Consider the following 20457-nt stretch of genomic DNA (forward strand, 5'->3'; position numbering starts at 1 on the left):
ACCCCCACCCCTTTGACACCAAGTGACACAGCATATTTACTGCTATCGGTTATGAAACGCAAAAACAAAAATAAGTAAATGACGACAATTAAAAGTAACTATGATATTTTAAGTTGCATTGCCTTGATATGTTTTAATAAATTCTATGAGAAACTGTGAAACAATCAATGTGTACGTGTTTTGTCAGATTCTTTTTATCATTTTCAGATTCACCAGTGTGTTAATTACTGCGACGATTCTTTTTGGAGTTCTTGATAAGAAGAAAACTGGGATTAACATGATATCAATGCAAGTGAGTACAAATGTCTTTCCTTTTATTTCAATACCTGTCAGACCAAAATTATTCCCAAATACAATCAACTTAATGAGAAGTTACACAACATAAATGAAACAGCAAAACCTCGATTATCCCCCATTCCATTTGCCACCTCACCCAAGGTCAACGTATTTCAACATTCTTGTTTTCTGAAAATTCCTTTATGTATTTCCATTTATGTATCGGAAAATGTCTTCTTTTATAACGCCAAGTTTCTCTGGGGAAATGAAAGCAATATATCGATATTTTTCTGTATATTTACAGTTTTCACAACAGGTAAATTACACAATGATTATCTATAAGCCTATATAAAATAATTTTCTTTTCGATACATTTTAATTATTTTCTATGATAGATAATACATGTAGGTACCTACTCTTATCATTTTGCCAGATAAACTACAACAAGTTAAAAAAAAGTCCTTGTGTGTTTTATAATGAGAACAACAACAGATACATATAACTGATCACCAACATGCGTAATTTTTTTTTATATTGTCCTGTTTTATACAGTAGACAAATATTACTTTGTCTAACATATTGCCGGATAGATGAGGTTGATGTCCGCTAACGTTGTAACGCGACAACCGTACAATTGTAATGAAAGGATTTAACAGAAAAACAGTCAGGGGCGGGTCCAGGTGAGGGCGTAATGGGCGTACGCCCCCNAAAAAAACAAAAACAAAAAAGAACATGGACCCTCTACCAGGGCAACCGTAATTACGCCTCCCGTTCATAAAATTCTGGCCTAGGACTATTGAAATGTTTTTTAAAAGTAACGCCTTATACCCTAGAATTTGGAATTTCTCGTTATTGGTCTACTGCTGTTAAGATCCATCCAATCATTTTAATATACCATAGACAATTAATGGAGAGAATTCAGCATAAAAAATGTCAAACCCTGAAATTTTAACTATAAAATATACATGATCCAAGTCGGGAACCGTTACATTACTGCAATTCACAATTATTTCATGTTTTTTAGCAAAAAAATGGTCCAATTTTTTATTACTTCGCCCCCTCTTTCAAATATCCTAGAAACGCATATAGAGAAGGCAATAGCAAGAAGATGTATAGCCTGCAGCAATAACGATCGAGAACTTGTGTAATGCATATCATAAAACAAATATTTATTGTCGCGCGGTTCCCATTACAGTCAAGCGTCTGAGGAGTAAGTTTGGTGTCTTAGGACTTGAATACGATAGGTTACATTGAAATTGCTGATAAATTGAATTGATTGAATTTAATACATATGAACGGATTAATTGTAAACGAAATATTTAAATAACATGGGACAGAGATTCAAATACGATGGACGGTGTTGGAATACGACATATGATATACAGTAAAATTGAATACGATATAGAGTGTTTAATTGTGTACGATATATGGTGATTAATTGAATACGATATAGGGTGTTAAATTGAATACGATATAGGGTGATTAATTGAATACGATATAGGGTGATTAATTGAATACGATATAGGGTGTTGAATTGAATACGATATAGGTTGTTGAATTGAATACGATATAGGTTGTTTAATTGAAAACGATAAAAGGCGTTGAACTGAATACGATATAGGGCGTTGAATGGAAAACAATATATGATGTTGAATTGAATACGATATAGGGTTATTAATTGAATATGATACAGGGCGTTGAATGGAACATGATACAGGGCGTTGAATGGAATATGATACAGGGCGTTGAATGGAATACGATATAGGGCGTTGAATGGAGTACGAAACAGGATGTTGAATTAAATACGAGCATGTTTTTGGATAAACCTGTGATGGATGGTTGTGAATGGAATAAGATATATAGTATTTGATTCAAAACGAAGAACAAAAGAAGAAAATACGAGGGACTGTGTAAAATTGGAAAACATCTTAGAAGAGACGATGCTCCATTGAAACGGGTTGGGGTAAGCTTGACATCTGTCTTAGACCCATCAGATACCGTGGTAATGGTAGAATCGTGATGTATTCTAACTCCAGGAAACGATTGTTTAGTCACGATCAATTCTATCATTACGTAACGGAACCATAAACCCAGTTATTTTGTAAATATCATAAATATCATATCAAGATTTTATTTAAAGATAATACACTTATACCGTACCTAACTTGGGCGTTATGGGTTTATTATTACACCACTCAATCTTACCGACAATTTAGAACATAAATAAGTCATAAAATATTAATTTAGTAAAATATTTATGATCGAGAATCGCTATCCTATACTCACATCTTTGAAACGTCGTAAAACTGGATATTTATGTTACATATTTATTTTTATCACGGGATATCGGCAATAAAACCTAACTTATTGTTATCAAAAAGTTAAAATAAAACTAACGCTTATAATGAATTTATATTATCAATTCATGACAAAGTTAGAAAAAGAAAAGATATAGCCACCCAGGTTCGTAGTAACACGTGACTGTATTTACAACGCACGATATCAGGATAAAACTGATATACGAACATTTACTAATTTTACCTTGGCGCGTTTTATGACCTTTAGAGCTCTTGTTTACAAGGGCTGTTATACTTAAGGATCCCAGTCACTTAAGAAAATTCTTCGTTTTTTTTACTAAAAAAATAATAATAGTTTACGTCGATGCCAGGAATTGGGATACATTATACCAGAACGCCATTACACACAGCTTAGTATCATGACACACAGCTTAATATCATGACACACAAATTAATCTCATGACACACTGCTTAGTCTCATGACGCACAGCTTAGTCTCATGACACACAGCTTAGTGTCATGACACACAGCTTAGTCTCATGACACACAGTTTAGTCTTATGACACACAGCTTAGTAACATGACGCACATCTTTGTTTCATGACACACAGCTTAGTATCATGACACAAAGCTTAGTATCATGACACACAGCTTAGTATCAAGACACACAGTTTAGTTTCCTGACACACAGCTTAGTCTCATGACACACAGCTTAGTCTCATGACACACAGCTTAATATCATGACACAGAGCTTAGTTTCCTGACACACAGCTTAGTTTCCTGACACACAGCTAAGTGTCATGACACACAGCTTAGTATCATGACACACAGCTTAATATCATGACACACAGATTAGTCTCATGCCACAAAGCTTAGTATCATGACACACAGCTTAATCTCATGCCACAAAGCTTAGTATCATGACACACAGCTTAGTCTCATCACACACAGTTTAGTTTCATCACACACAGTTTACTCTCATGACACACAGCTTAGTATCATGACACACAGCTTAGTATCATGGCACACAGCTTAGTATCATGACACACAGTTTAGTCTCATGACGCACATCTTAGTCTCACGCCACAAAGCTTAGTATCATGACACACAGCTTAGTCTCATCACACACAGTTTAGTTTCATCACACACAGTTTAGTCTCATGACACACAGCTTAGTATCATGACACACAGTTTAGTTTCATCACACACAGCTTAGTATCATGACACACAGCTTAGTATCATGACACACAGCTAAGTATTATGACACACAGCTAAGTATCATGACACACAGCTAAGTATCATGACGCACATCTTTGTTTCATGACACACAGCTTAGTATCATGACGCACAGCTTAGTATCATGACACACAGCTTAGTCTCATGACACAAAGCTTAGTATCATGCTTGCGAAATATACTAAACCGTAAAAGGACACACAAGAGTTATCTTCCCGTGTTGACATTGTCTTGAACTCTATGGATGTTTTTCTGTCGGATGCTGTTTTTCGTCTCTGTGTTTATACCAAATTCAACGGAACAAATGTAAAGCAAACGTTGTCGAATAAATATAACCTTTAAAAATAAGAGATATTTCCGTATTATTTATAATTTTGACAGAGAATTTAAACAGAATCTTCGACTTTTTAATATACTTCCAAATTATTCCTATATTACTTTCTTTTCTTAAAGAATTATCTTTTTAATGTCATATAAAAAATATTTTTCTCTTGCACACTTCTATACTAGACGAGCAATTACAGATTTTTAGCGGTGATGTTATTGAAAGATGGCAGAGGCTTGATAACCATACAGACTGTATATGTGCCATCCATACTAATTCTCAGCAAACTATCTAAAACGGCGGTCCATTCTTTTTGATACAAAATGTCTTTTTGATCTGTGTATATTCAATCACACATGGATCAGCATGTTTATACGCATATTCAGCGTAATTCAGGCGTGGGCCAGAACACAGTGCTACCGGTTTGTAAAGCAATACACTCAGTTTGTTATGTATCTAATCCCACTACTTCAATGGAACACGGCGGTAATTTACACCGCTGGTGGGTATCAAAAGCATTAAAGATTGTCAACAGGAAACAGCCGCAATCGCATCTTTTTCATAGATTTGACGAACTTTAGATTGATTTTCTATGTACATGCAACATTTTTGCCAATACACTGCAAAGTGCTCTTCATCTGATTTACGTAGTTTTGAAGTAGGCCTAGTGCGGTAAATGACCCAAACATTTGTCAAGTAATTTTGATACATCAGAGTGTTTCTGAGATAGCAATGTGAGAGTGTATAAATAGGATAAAACTTGTGAAAATATGTTGAACAGTCGGTGAATTATCGCTTCGCGCAATCGACAGTACACATATAACAGACTTCGACCTTCGGTAGAAACAGTTGCGGGGAAAACTAAGAGCCTTTTTGTGTAATTGTAACAACGAGACTGATCTAGTCAAATTGTTATGCATGTCTAATTCAAATCTTGTTGCTAATATAAATTTCTTGTCTGCATACATTTTAGTAAATGGTTAAAATTCCTATCGACATTACTGGATGCTATTTTGTGAATCGCCATTTCTACACCGAAACTTGCACACACCCCTTATGAGGTTCTTATTGTCGTAGTTATTTGATAAATGTATTGATGATATAAATGGTAATTGTAACATTTTGAAATGTTGTTAAATATTTCCCATGGTTACCCGAACAATGCATTAGTGTCTGCTGGTGGCCAAAGACAGTCAAGGATGCAATGTTTGAAATTACAATATTCCAACATAATTTATATGTGAGGTATTTTTTTGCAAAACTTAAACATATTTCACGTAATGCAATATCATGGAAACTATTGGATATCGATTTTATTGATTTACCTTCCGAAGTCTCTGTGGGTAATTTTCATGGATTAGAGATTGAATGCAATTAAACTAGCGGGATTTCCATTTACCAATTAATCTGTAATTACAGTCTATTTCATCTGAGCTAGGGTAGAAAAAATATCGTGACTACCCGACTTCTGCGTGGTTACCATGTCCTACATCTATTGACTGTACGATACAATGCCGATTATATCTGAATAAATGAAATACAAATAATTAAACGATATTTCAGTTCCGGATTAAATTAGCGTCACTTCCTTTTCATATGATTGTGCCTTTAAGCCGCGGTCACATGTTACGGTCACGCACGTACATTGTAGTTGACCGTAGTGGGGAATGACCGTAGTTGACTGTAGTATATCATATAGGTGACCTTAGTTAAACGTATTAAACATAGTTATACGTAGTTCAACGAAATAAAAGTGTATTTAAAGCTGTAAAGTGTCGTTACTCCAAACGCGTAATGACAATATTTAGTATTATTAACAAAAGAAAACATTTTGGAAAAAAACGATTTCATCTACCAATACACTGGTTATATTCTTGGGGGTAGAAAGCTGTACATGTACAACTGGACTAGTGATGACTAGATAGTGGTACAACCGGATTAGTGGTGGCTAGATATTGGTACAACCGCATTAGTGGTGGCTAGATAGTGGTACAACCGCATAAGTGGTGGCTAGAAAGTGGTACAACCGGATTAGTGGTGGCTAGATAGTGGTACAACCGGATTAGTGGTGGCTAGATAGTGTCCATCCGGATGAGTGGTGGCTAGATAGTGTCTATCCGGATAAGTGGTGACTAGAAAGTGGTACAACCGGATTAGTGGTGGCTAGATAGTGGTACAACCTGATTAGTGGTGGCTAGACAGTGGTACAACCTGATGAATGGTGGCTAGACAGTGGTACAATCTGATTAGTGGTGGCTAGACAGTGGTACAACAAGATTAGTGGTAGCAAGTTAGTAATACAACCTGATTAGTGGTGGCTAGATAGTAATACAACCTGAATAGTGATGGCTAGATAGTAATACACCCTGAATAGTGATGGCTAGATAGTAATACAACCTGATTAGTTGTGGCTAGATAGGAATACAACCTGATAAGTGGTGACTGAGATAGTGCTACAACCTGATTAGTGGTTGCTAGATAGTAATACAACCTGATTAGTGGCAGCTAGATAGTAATACAACCTGATAAGTGGTGGCTGAGATAGTGCTACAACCTGATTAGTGGTTGCTAGATAGTAATACAACCTGATTAGTGGTGGCTAGATAGTAATACAACCTGATTAGTGTTGGCTAGATAGTAATACAACCTGATTAGTTGTGGCTAGATAGTAATACAACCTGATAAGTGGTGACTGAGATAGTGCTACAACCTGATTAGTGGTTGCTAGATAGTAATACAACCTGATTAGTGGTGGATAGATAGTAATACAACCTGAATAGTGGTGGCTAGATAGTAATACAACCTGAATAGTGATGGCTAGATAGTAATACAACCTGAATAGTGATGGCTAGATAGTAATACAACCTGATTAGTGTTGGCTAGATAGTAATACAACCTGATTAGTGGTGGCTAGATAGTAATAAAACCTGATTATTGGTGGCTAGATATAAATACAACCTGAATAGTGATGGCTAGATAGTAATACAACCTGATTAGGGTTGGCTAGATAGTAATACAACCTGATTAGTGGTGGCTAGAAAGTAATACAACCTGAATAGTGATGGCTAGATAGGAATACAACCTGATTAGTGGTGGCTAGATAGTAATACAACCTGACTAGTGATGGCTAGATAGTGGTACAACCGGATTAGTGGTGGCTAGACAGTGGTACAACCTGATTAGTGGTAGCTAGATAGTAATACAACTGGAATAGTGGTGACTAGATAGTGGTACAACCGGATTAGTGGTGGCTAAATAGTGGGTCAACAAGATTAGTGGTGGCTAGATAGTGAAACAACCAGATTAGTGGTGGCTAGATAGTGTTCATCCGGATTAGTGGTGGCTAGATAGTGGTACAACCGGATTAGTGGTGGCTAGACAGTGGTACAACCGGATTAGTGGTAGCTAGATAGTAATACAACTGAAATAGTGGTGATTAGATAGTGGTACAACCGGATTAGTGGTGGCTAGATAGTGGTACAACCGGATTAGTGGTGGCTAGAAAGTGGTACATTGTACAACCGGATTAGTGGTGGCTACATAGTGGTACAACCTGATTAGTGGTAGCTAGATAGTGGTACGACCGGATGAGTGGTGGCTAGATAGTTGTACAACCTGATTAGTGGTGGCTAGATAGTGGTACGACCGGATAGGTGGTGGCTAGATAGTGGTACAACCGGATAGGTGGTGGCTAGATTAATGAGACTTAATTTTATATTACGTATTTCCGAGTCTTTCGCCTCCTGGGGTATTCTTGCCTGTCTTTACTGGTGTGTTTTCGTGTAAGTGCACGTGGTGAACGATGAAAGCTGTTCATTCAATCATAAGTAAACATTTAATTTGTCAATGAGAAAATAAAAAAACACACACAGAAAACAAATAAAAAACAAATCGAAGATATACAGGCATCTAGTAATGGAAAATTAAATGCATTCATTCTGTGCCATACGAACGCCGGCGGCCTAGACCTGTGTGACACCAGAACACGTTCCAAAACTCGGTACAATCCAAACACATTCCAGACTTGTGTTCCTCGAAAATCCAATCCTCCTGTATGCCTACTAACACCCTGTGTGAAGGAGTGTAGACAGCTGAACAACGTCACGACAAATCAGTTTACCTACTGATACGTGAAGTGTTGACGCTAAACTTAAGCCTCAGCCAGCGAAACTGTTAACACTCTGATGATATTGATCATGAACGTCTTTTGTATTATGTACTCATAATCAAAGGAAGGTTAAAAGTTGTATATTGTAAAATAACTCACAGCTCTCTTGTCTGATTAAGTTTATCTATTTAATTCTGAGGAAGATAATATGTACGAACGTCAGAGCGGCACGTACATGCGATATGACCCCTGCTTGTTTGTCCGTCCATCCGTTTGTCCCTCCGTAAAATTTTCTGTTGTCGCATAATAACTTCCTTAAATTTGATTGGATTTGAATGCAATTAGCTCAGTGGCTACAAAACAAGAAGGACAAAGTTGACTTAGACTTTGAGCGAAATCCGTACAGTATCATCATACCGTGCTTTGGTATGTCTATGGATGTGGTGCAATAGCCTACAAAACAAACATCGAACCGTGTCAGTAACTACAATATAACAAAAAAGTAAAAATTAAGTACGACTTCAAGCAAAATGCGAATACAAAAACAATTAAAACTACCTAACATTATCTGTAGGTGCCCTCGGCTCTTCATAGATAGTACTTTAGCTTGCTTATCTAAGATCAACCCTCCTTTTGGCGGTGAAGGAAAACCGGAGTACCCGGAGAAAAAACACCGACAAACGACCAGTACCTGGCGACTGCCCCACGAAGGCGTCGAACGCGCGACCCAATGATGGCACTAGATCGCCAATAATCACTTTGAAATAACGCACGTAACCCGATTTGTCGGCAATCCCGTCCAGAGTTATATTATTAAGTGTTACTACATGTAGCACATGTACTACTACTTATGATCAGACAGTCAAATGTGCGGTGATATGGTGATTAGTATTGACAATATCCACGCTTGTTTTTTGTCTTCTTTTCAAAACGTGTAGTTGATTGTGAGGAAGATTATACGTCCGCCCTTCAGAACAATGGCGTTTTCTCCTCTCCCTTAACTCCCCTATTTTAAAACCAAATGCAGTGACGGATGCATTACGCATCCGTTTTGTGGTGCTCTATGTTTATTGAAGGATTTTAAATTTATTGTACACTTGATCTTTGTGTCAAGTCGATACCGATTTAACACACACCGTCCGTCAGTATAACGTACATATGACTCATGCTTTTAACTGCACGCGCATCCTTATAGCACGTGCTGTGTCACTGCAGTAGGTGCATTGGTGTGATTGTAATCCTGTTTGTGATGAACGATGCTAGTTTTACTATTATACACTAGCAATAGCTCCCCATTCAATAGCAACTAACCCATATATCCCCCTCTGGAGGTTATCAACGGCGGTTCGAATGCATTTATTTTCATCCCAAAATCGAAATAATTACAAAGAAAAACAGACAAGAAAACACATTAAAAAAGTAGAAGACGTTAGTTTCCCAAATTGGTTGCCTAAACTTTGTTTTTGAAATAAACATGTTTTTGTAAACACCCCGCCGACGAGTTAAACTCCCGGACACGAGCTGGCATTTAGAGGTCGACGTTATTAATGACGTATGTGGTTTGAAGTGTTGCATGTTTTGATCACTTTACGCGCCACCTGGTGTCATGATGAGCCGATCAATTCTTTGATTAGCACTATTTGTAAACAAAACATTACGTACCATTATCTGACATCTTCCTAACACACTCAGGGATACATAACGTTTCGTAAGCAACCCCAATGTAGCGAGTGTATCCGGTATACCAATCATCAGATGTGTGAATCCGTGGCTACGGGTATCGTTTATAGTTCCTTTTTCACCTAAATTTCACTGTTTTATGATGGGAACAGAGCATATCGTCACTGCGTTACATTTGATGAATGAGACGGGTCTATTTTAGCAACCTCCTACATCCCGACCCAACGCCCGGAAGCAAATGATTTTAGTCTAATAGATGATGACAAAACCAATCATTATTTGGAATGTATAATTTGTTTTCAATAATATGCTTAATGGCGGCTCTAGCAGTGACTTGCCACTTAATTTCTAACTCAGGATGTGTATTCAATTAAGTTCTTTCTTTCAGAATACTTTCTGTTATCGTTATTGATTAAATATTTATGTATATGTATAATTATAGTAAAAAAAGCAGGAAAAAAATCCTTACAGACAAGGAAATAATATAAAAAGAAAAAATCTCACCAACGAGTCTTTAGTACTTTCATCTCGTGTAGTGTATGTATAAATATTTATGTCAGGACATCTGCAGTTTGATTACATCAAAAGATCTTGGGACAGAGAACAGTATTCTCGTAAATAAAGTACATAACACATACATATCTTACTATGGGGGGAGGGGGGGGGGGGCTGTCGTTTCTAACATGGATAACATAACTTTTTACACTTCTACAGAAACCTTATAACATAACATCAATATCTAGACCAAGCAATGCCATTATAACATCACTATCTAGACCAAGCAATGCCCGTATAACATCACTATCTAGACCAATCAATGCCCTTATAACATCACTATCTAGACTAATCAATGCCCTTATAACATCACTATCTAAACCAATCAATGCCATAATAACGTCACTATCTAGACCAACCAGTGCCCTTATAACATCACTATCTAGACCAATCAATGCCCTAATAACGTCACTATCCAGACCATGCAGTGCCCTTATAACATCACTTTCTAGACCATGCAGTGCCCTTATAACATCACTATCTACACTAAGCAATGCCCTTATACCATCACTATCTAGACCAAGCAGTGCCCTTATAACATCACTATCTACGCTAAGCAATGCCCTTATACCACCACTATCTAGACCAAGCAGTGCCCTTATAACATCACTATCTAGACCAAGCAGTGCCCTTATAACATCACTACCTAGACCAATCAATGCCCTTATAACGTAACTATCCAGACCATGCAGTGCCCTAATAACGTCACTATCCAGACAATGCAATGCCCTTATAACATCACTATCTAGACCATGCAGTGCCCTTATAACATCTCTATCCAGACCATGCAGTGCCCTTATAACATCACTATCCAGACCATGCAGTGCCCTAATAACATCACTAGCTAGACCAAGCAGTGCCCTTATATTTACATTTGCATGGCATTGTCACTATATAGCCTCTTTGAAAGCTGTGTCGTTGATGGGACTTTAATTACCATGCATCACGAGACACAATTCTTAGCGTATTAATACATCACTGACCGGAACTACAATATTCAATATAAATAAACATGCCGGCTGCTGAAATATCGCTTTTTGAGATTTGACAATGTCATTGTAAATTTATGTGCAAAATAAAAAATAAAATAATAAACACTTTTATTACAACGAAAACAAGACCAAGGTCTGCAATATCGTACAAAATGCACATCGATTGAAACCACCAATGCCGGCAATGGAAACAATTTTAACGCTCATGCAATTTATCAGAAATATCGTCTGTTATACTGCACTGATCAACAGGGGTTCTTTACAAATGTCTGAAATACACATATTCTATAGACCTACTGACACATATGTTACAGACCTACTGATATGAGTCACAGCACACATAAACATTTCAGACATTTGTAACGAACCTGTGCTCCGTCGCAAGATCACTCACTTCAAACGCTATCGGTTTCATGCGTCTCGCTTCCACGGTTCCTCAGTTTCTGACGATATGTCAAATAACGAGACTGTTATTGAATCTACCGACTGTTGTCAATTTCCCATACAATCAACAAATAAATTCACGCCTGGATTCTTCACAAAACGAGCAAAGAGAAAAGATCGAATTAACTTCGAAAAATAACTCCCTCGTGGAGGGCAAGGTCATCACTAATAACATCACTATCTAGACCAAGCAATGCCCTAATATCATCACTATCTAGACCATGCAATGCCCTTGTAAAATCACTATTTTGACCCCTTATTTTCACAATAAGCTAATTAAACTTGACCCCTTATTGTCCTTATAACTTCAGCAGACTAATGTAATTTCATTTTAGAATTACAATCTGAAGTTAGATCCTTGTAGTTTCCTTATAATATATCTATCTATCTATCTATATATCTATCTATCATTTCCTTAAAACATTATCTAGACCCTTATTTTTTTTTTATCAGGGAGCACTACCAAGACCTCTGTAGTTTCCTTAAAACTGCCTATTCAGAATACTACATAGCGTTCTTATAGTGTCATTATATACGCCCCAAAAGTTTTCTTTTATCGTCACTAGTTAGACCTTGTAGTTTCCTTACGACAACATCATCTGAACCTAGGTAGTTTCAGTGTATTTTGTTAGAAGACGCACAATCATAACCATTTTTCTGTCACAATCATAGATTTTCGGTCCGAAGTGGCAAACAGAAATCAAACATCATCGGTACTGTGTGTATAACAAAGTAAAGCGATACATCGTCAGTCCGGCGAGTACATTGCTTGTGACGCTGATTCTGTGACCGTTATTAATCAGTTACCTCGTTTTGTGTATTCCACAGTTATATCAAAATAATAATGAGCAGTCAGATAGCCGCATGACCTTTAAATTTCTAAGTTATGACGAAAGCAATGTTTAAACGATATATTTTGCATTCAATCTTATTTCAACTTTAAGATTTTTTGGCGACAATTAGCTCATGTCAAGATTAGGTTTACCTACGTAAATAGACAAAAGATGACGTGCATAGTCTGCAGAGGAGTAATATACCTCGTATGTACACTAACACGATTAGCTGCTGCCATCAGCTGTTCACGTCCATTCTATAGCCTGGTGTGGATCTATATCCGTTATTGTAAGCTATTCCATCTCCTTTAGGGATTTTATACCGGTACAAGTATCTCCTAAATATTCAAACACGTGTAATGTATTTGATTGGCATATCGAAATGATTTCATTGAAATGAAAAGTTTCAGTTTCCATTTTATATCTGGAAATCTTCTGTAATGAAGGTATTAAATAACACTAGCGACGACAATCGAGGGGAAATGAACTTTGACCTTCCGCGGTTTGGAATAGTTCCTCGCGGCATGAAATCTCATAAAGTGCAATATGTTTTTCTACTTCGTCCTAGGAAGATAAGCTGTAAACTTTAGGAATGCTCACATCACCTACAAAAACCTCTGGGTCGGGATCGTCTGCTTATCAATTAAATTGGAGGTGTAAGTACAGGGTTTAAGTTGAAACCCCATGTGTGCGGATGGTGTGTATCGTACATGGAAAAGATGCGAATAAATATACAAACATATTCCTAGTGAAATGTCGATAATTTTCTTGACATTATCAACACGACACAGAAAGTATGGTGTTATATCAAGGTTCTGATTGAGGCAGCGGCAAGGCATCACCAGAGGTGAAATGTGAATCTCAGGGACGTAATTTTCTTCAGGAAAAGAAACAATTTTCAACGATACGGAGGCTATTCTAATACATCGGTACCTCGATAGACATACAATTAGCAGGTATGTTAAAACGGCATTATTGTAGTTTCCTTTTTTTCTAATTTTTTTCATGCATTCAGCTATTCCTATTCAATGAATAAAGAAAAGATGTTTCATGTATGAGTGATTGTTAAAGTCATTATATTTTTCTGATCTTTAATTCTATGTTAACGATGTTATGACTCGGTCATAATGAGCAAAAAGTGAATAAAAAAGGGACTTTTAGTTTTCATATCAACTTATTTTAAAGTATGACATTACAAAACACATCTTGGAAATTGATAATACAAACGTCCATGTAGACAATTTGAAAAATGAAATTTAGCTAAGAATATATTGCTACTGATTCTTCAATATGTTTGACAGCAAAAACGGTATACATAAATGGTTACATAATGTGTGATGTTGTTTTCGTGAAGATCCCGGCGAATCCAATGTGCTGGACATTGATTGGCGTGCGTTTATTTGATAAAGAACAGAAGCTTCGTCATCAGTCAATACGTATATCGTGTAAAATGATGAATTATGTAATTTACCTATCTGTGTGATTATTACTACCAGACCTGTCCGTGATCTGATAAATGACGTAATCAATCAAATTGTATCTTTTACGCGGTGTCACGGCCTTGTGCGGCAGCGAAAAGCAATATCCCTTGCTATATACATGTACTGTAAGAAACAGTGTGGAAAATTTCGTGGGAAATTTCTCCTCCGTTATATACACTACATTCTGTGTAAAAGATTCCCTCGAATGTCTGCTCTATACCATTCGTGAGTAATTTCTCCTCCGTTATATACACTGTACTTTCTGTGTAAAAGATTCCCTCGAGTGTCTGCTCTATACAATTCGTGTGTAATTTCTCCTTTGCTCTCAGTACTAAATGTTTACCTCACACGAGCGATTCCAACCTGTATTTTGTGTATCGTAGCTTTGTGAGTAGTTTTGTCCATCGCTGTCTATATCGTCCATCGCTGTCTATATCGTCCATCGCTGTCTATATCGTCCATTGCTGTCTATATTGTCCATTGCTGTATATATCGTCTATCGCTGTCTATATCGTCCATCGCTGTCTATATCGTCCATCGCTGTCTATATCGTCCATCGCTGTCTATATCGTCCATTGCTGTCTATATTGTCCATTGCTGTATATATCGTCTATCGCTGTCTATATCGTCCATCGCTGTCTATATCGTCCATCGCTGTCTATATCGTCCATCGCTGTCTATATCGTCCATTGCTGTCTATATTGTCCATCGCTGTATATATCGTCCATCGCTGTCTATATCGTCCATCGCTGTATATATCGTCCATTGCTGTATATATTGTCCATTGCTGTCTATATCGTCTATCGCTGTCTATATCGTCCATCGCTGTCTATATCGTCCATCGCTGTCTATATCGTCCATCGCTGTCTATATCGTCCATCGCTGTCTATATTGTCCATCGCTGTATATATCGTCCATCGCTGTCTATATCGTCCATCGCTGTCTATATTGTCCATTGCTGTCTATATTGTCCATCGCTGTCTATATCGTCTATCGCTGTCTATATCGTCCATCGCTGTCTATATTGTCCATTGCTGTCTATATTGTCTATCGCTGTCTATATCGTCTATCGCTGTCTAATTTGTCCATCGCTGTCTATATTCTATTATCCCTTACTTTGTTTACTGTACCTTTTCATACTTTGTTTTTGTTAAATTGTTTATTTTTTCTTCTTTTCTCTACATTGTGTCATACTTTTCCTCTCGTTGTGTGTACTGTACCTTTCCATAGCCTTCTATACCATATTTTCCCTCTCGTTGTGTGTACTGTACTTTTCCATAGCCTTCTATACCATATATTTCCCCTCGTTGTGTGTACTGTACTTTTCCATAGCCTTCTATACCATATTTTCCCTCTCGTTTTGTGTATTGTTATTTCTCCCATAGCCTTCTATACCATATTTTCCCTCTCGTTTTGTGTACTGTACCTTTCCATAGCATTCTATACCATATATTTCCCCTCGTTTTGTGTACTGTACCTTTCCATAGCATTCTATACCATATATTTCCTCTCGTTGTGTGTACTGTACCTTCCCATAGCCTTCTATACCATACTTTTCCTCTCGTTGTGTGTACTGTACCTTTCCATAGCATTCTATACCATATTTTTCCTCTCGTTTTGTGTACTGTACCTTTCCATAGCATTTTATACTATATTTTCCCTCTCGTTGTGTGTACTGTACCTTTCCATAGCATTCTATAGCATATATTTCCTCTCGTTGTGTGTACTGTACCTTTCATAGCATTCTATACCATATATTTCCTCTCGTTGTGTGTACTGTACCTTTCCATAGCTTTCTATACCATATTTTCCCTCTCGTTGAGTGTACTGTACTTTTCCATAGCCTTCTATACCATATTTTCCCTCTCGTTGTGTGTACTGTACCTTTCCATAGCATTCTATACCATATATTTCCTCTCGTTGTGTGTACTGTGCTTTTCCATAGCATTCTATACCATATATTTCCTCTCGTTGTGTGTACTGTGCTTTTCCATAGCATTCTATACCATATATTTCCTCTCGTTGTGTGTACTGTACTTTTCTATAGCCTTCTATACCATATTTTCCCTCTCGTTTTATGTATTGTTATTTCTCCTATAGCCTTCTATACCATACCTTTCCTCTCTTTGTGTGTAATGTTACCCTTCCCATAGCCTTCTATACCATATTTTCCCTCTCGTTTTATGTATTGTTATTTCCCCATAGCCTTCTATACCATATTTTTCCTCTCCTTGTCTGTACTATTACCTTTCCCATAGCCTTCTATACCATATACTTCCTCTCGTCGTGTGTACTGTTTCCCCTCCCATAGCCTTCTATACCATATTTTTCCTCTCGTTGTGTGTACTATTACCTTTCCCATAGCCTTCTATACCATATTTTCCCTCTCGTTGTGTGTAATGTTACCCTTCCTATAGCCTTCTATACCATATTTTCCGTCTCGTTGTGTGTAATGTTGCCTTTCCCATAGCCTTCTATATCTCACTTTTCTTCTCAAGTTTTATGTTCTGTTACATGTACCTTTCCCAAAGCCTTTAATACCATATTTTCCCTCTCGTTGTCAGTACCGTTACTTTTCCCATAGCCTTCTTAACCATATATTTCCCCGTCGCTTTTTGTACTGTACCTTTCCCATAGCCTGGTATATCATGCATGCGACTAGTTTGTATATGTTTTTATCTGATGACAGCACTCTTGGCCTCGGTGTTCCAGGAGAATTAATGCTTGAACTAAGAGAGTACTGTCCCTAGTCATCTGCTACAAGCATAGCATACCAAAGTGTATACGGTCATCAGACCTCATGGCAACTGGGATTTTTTTCTCTCAAATTATTGGATCAAATCAGTGTTTAGATGAGCTTCTGTATGTTAGAATTGAATATGGACAAAACAGATTTCATGGTTGTGCATGTAACGTCGGTATTTTTCTGACTTTTGAAAAAATACGGTTACACAGCCCCTGCTCATCGACCTAGAATTTACAATATAGAAAAGCGATATTGTATGGGATGGCTTGTATTCTATGCAAGCGCTTTAGATGATGCAAAATATAGCTTCTCGAAAATATACCACATGACACCCCTGACCCCTTAAATTGGTTACCAGTAGAACACCGCCACAGGGCTAACTTTTTTCTATGTTTTTGAGAACCTTCATGGAAATTCTCCAATGTGCTTTTATACATTCTTGTACTTGTAGGAACCTGTGCTTTTATACATTCCGAAAAGACTTCTATGGTCACAGTCTGGCACACAACGTTATTTACTGAAACCTGTGCTTTAACAGATCAGCTAAAGGAATAGTTAAAGAGCCATCGAGCCTCATTCTGACGACATACATGTATGGATCGTTAACTGTTTTCAAGAAGTCTTATGAAACTCAATCACTTCAAAATGTACCTAGATATTCACGAATGAACTGTGGTTTTTTCACTATGTAGTGCTTTATTGTGCATTTTTCGTTTCGTTTGATTAGGCTCATCGGTGAGACATTTTTGATTTGTTAAAATTACCGTGGTTCTCGATTTTAGGACGCGACATAATGTGGATTTGATCTAGATTCACATGACAGCAGAAAACGCTTACCCTTCCGGAACGCATGGTTTGATTTTTCTGTTACCAGTTCAAGGATTTTCTCGTAAATTATTCCTTTGTTCATATTTTACCCTAGATTTATCGATCTTGAGGTCAATATGGTTTGTTGATACTTCGGTATTCTCCTTTTTTAATCTTAAAAAATGCATCAGTTTCACGTATTTCTACGTGGAAGTACTGTTTGAGCTCTAAAACAAATTATGATGGTATGCAACAAAGCTCCGATGAAACGTAGTCCTTGATACTCAGTAGTATATTAGAGGATGTATTCTATCAAGGTGTAGGAAGAATTGTTAAACAAAACAAATATCCAAAAGCAATAAACAATTACCTTAAATACAAGCAACAGGCGAAATGGAAACCCAATCAATGAATTTGTAATTTTAATAATTCCTTCAAACGGTGAAATCTTCTTCAATTTGAGGTTGATGCTAAATAAATTACATTTATCCACATTTTACTGTACCTAACGCGTATAAGTTACCGGCTCTGTTATATCGAATTACGTTCTTCGTGTTATTTTACGTTTATTGAAGCATTGAATAGCGCCCATTATGAAGTTTGCTTGCAAAGCTGTGTCATTCAAATAGATCACAAATGCCATACAAAAACAGTTCAGTGATGTTTTTACGTTTTCTCCGCCTTTCACGTTTTTTCAACTTACAATTATATTTAAAATTTAAAATTCTCGCCTTATCGACATTCTGCACAAATTTGTTCAATAACTAGAACAGCGTATTGTCGCGTGCTGATCGGCTGAGAATTGTGTCTCGTGGTGGATGTCATTTAAAGTCTCATCAACGACACAGCTTTCAAGTAGGTTATCTTGTGACGACAATGCCATGCAAATGTAAATATTATGTATTTGACGCTGCACTATCGTTGTAGTCGCTAGCACAGACCTGTGCTGAGTCATGTTCAGGTTTACTTTGTATAGGACACGTTTAGTCTGACAAATGTCTACAATTGGTGGATGCATCGTCAAACAATGCATTGTTATTGTTATGGGGACTTTCTGTTCACTACACAATACAGTAACAGTTAGTATTTGTTCATATGATAAAAAACTGAAGTGAATTGTATTACGGTTGCCTTTTGATGTAAACATACTGATCAATTGGCTTCACTTGCTTACACAGTACGTACTCTGTATATTTATTCATTTATGTTATTTACTTTGTTTGTTCGCTGTTTCTTCGTCAACAATTGAGATAACAAAACCATTTATTCACAAAAATAGTTTTTCGTCGACAACGGCGCGAAAGCAAGGAAAGCAAATAGTTTATCACAAGGTAAATTAGCAATAAATATTTAAATAAAATGTTTTTCAAGCAGCAAAACCCAGACTTTAATTTATCTTTAAGGGGTAAAACATTCTCATTATGATGTTACATATTCTGACGTTCGAAATTGTTTTCAAAACTACATGGACATTTTATGTATTTATAAGCTACAACGAATTGACTACAACGAGTAACCCGGATGGTCCTTGTGGTGTTTTTAACTATAATTCCGTTAACTGTTATGTCAGATCGAGACAATTTTAAACAAAGCGTTTACAAAATGTATATAATGTCACTTTCTAGGCCTGGAATACATTTCTTTCCAACTCTTACACAATGGTATACCCGACATGCATTCTTTATGTTTGATGGCAGACTCACGTTAACATATGTCACCGTATATCAACGAAGACGTGTGTCTCCAGTGATACCTCAAATATTGTGGATTCAATGGAGTCGGAAAAAATGATCCAATGAAAACACAAGAATACTTATTGTAGATCACCAGACATTCGTGTTCGATAAAACATATCATCGGTGATATTTCATGTCAAATATTGAAATTACAAAAAAATAGAAAAGGATCAGATAAAGGATTACACAAGTAGAAGATTACGATAGGGATCAAATGGAAAACCAAGGGAAGATCAGGCCGATTCTCTATCTGAATAGGTTAAATCTATAAGTCATCTTATGCAGATCAACTATCCAGATTGAGCGCGATTATAAATGTCAAACACAAATCTGTGCCCACAAACAATTCTATCTTCTTTTGTTTCTTTTAAACTGCCTACGTACAGATCGCTTGGTTGGACTTTGTTTGTAATCCTACTGATAGCTGATCATTGATTCATTGATCAATGAGTGCCTTACGTCCATCTTTCGAGGTACAAGGTTTGCGGTAACCTTAATTGCCACCACCGTTATGTCTTTGAGCAGTGGCAGAGTTCATGATATACATGCATATGTATACACTCTAACAGGATTCATGATGAACATGTATACACTTTGGCAGGGTTAAGATGTACATGTATACACTTTGGAAGGGTTATGATGTACATGTTGTATACACTTTGGTAGGGTTATGATGCACATGTATACACTTTGGCAGGGTTATGATGTACATGTATACACTTTGGCAGGGTAACGATGTACATGTATACACTTTGGAAGGGTTATGATGTACATGTTGTATACACTTTGGTAGGGTTATGATGCACATGTATACACTTTGGCAGGGTTATGATGTACATGTATACACTTTGGCAGGGTTATGATGTACATGTATACACTTTGGCAGGGTTATGATGTACATGTATACACTTTGGCAGGGTTATGATGTACATGTATACACTTT

The 20457-nt window shown here is 37.0% G+C and overlaps 1 protein-coding gene across 5 annotated transcripts in view; it reads left to right on the forward strand.

The window, feature by feature from the left end:
* The window catches only part of LOC110442167, a 169543-nt gene that overhangs the window by 113990 nt on the left and 35096 nt on the right, over window positions 1-20457 (forward strand). For 4 of the 5 annotated variants that reach the window (XM_021485638.1, XM_021485639.1, XM_021485640.1 and 1 more), the window contains one exon: window positions 208-292. The gene's annotated coding sequence lies outside the window, so the exon portion shown is untranslated. Of the gene's footprint in view, window positions 1-207; window positions 293-13031; window positions 13701-20457 lie in introns of those variants that run through there. The other variant, XM_021485641.1, reaches the window with a different exon arrangement.

This window comes from Mizuhopecten yessoensis, unplaced genomic scaffold (assembly GCF_002113885.1).
Source record: "Mizuhopecten yessoensis strain PY_sf001 unplaced genomic scaffold, ASM211388v2 scaffold716221, whole genome shotgun sequence".
Classification (NCBI taxonomy): Eukaryota; Metazoa; Mollusca; class Bivalvia; order Pectinida; family Pectinidae; genus Mizuhopecten; species Mizuhopecten yessoensis.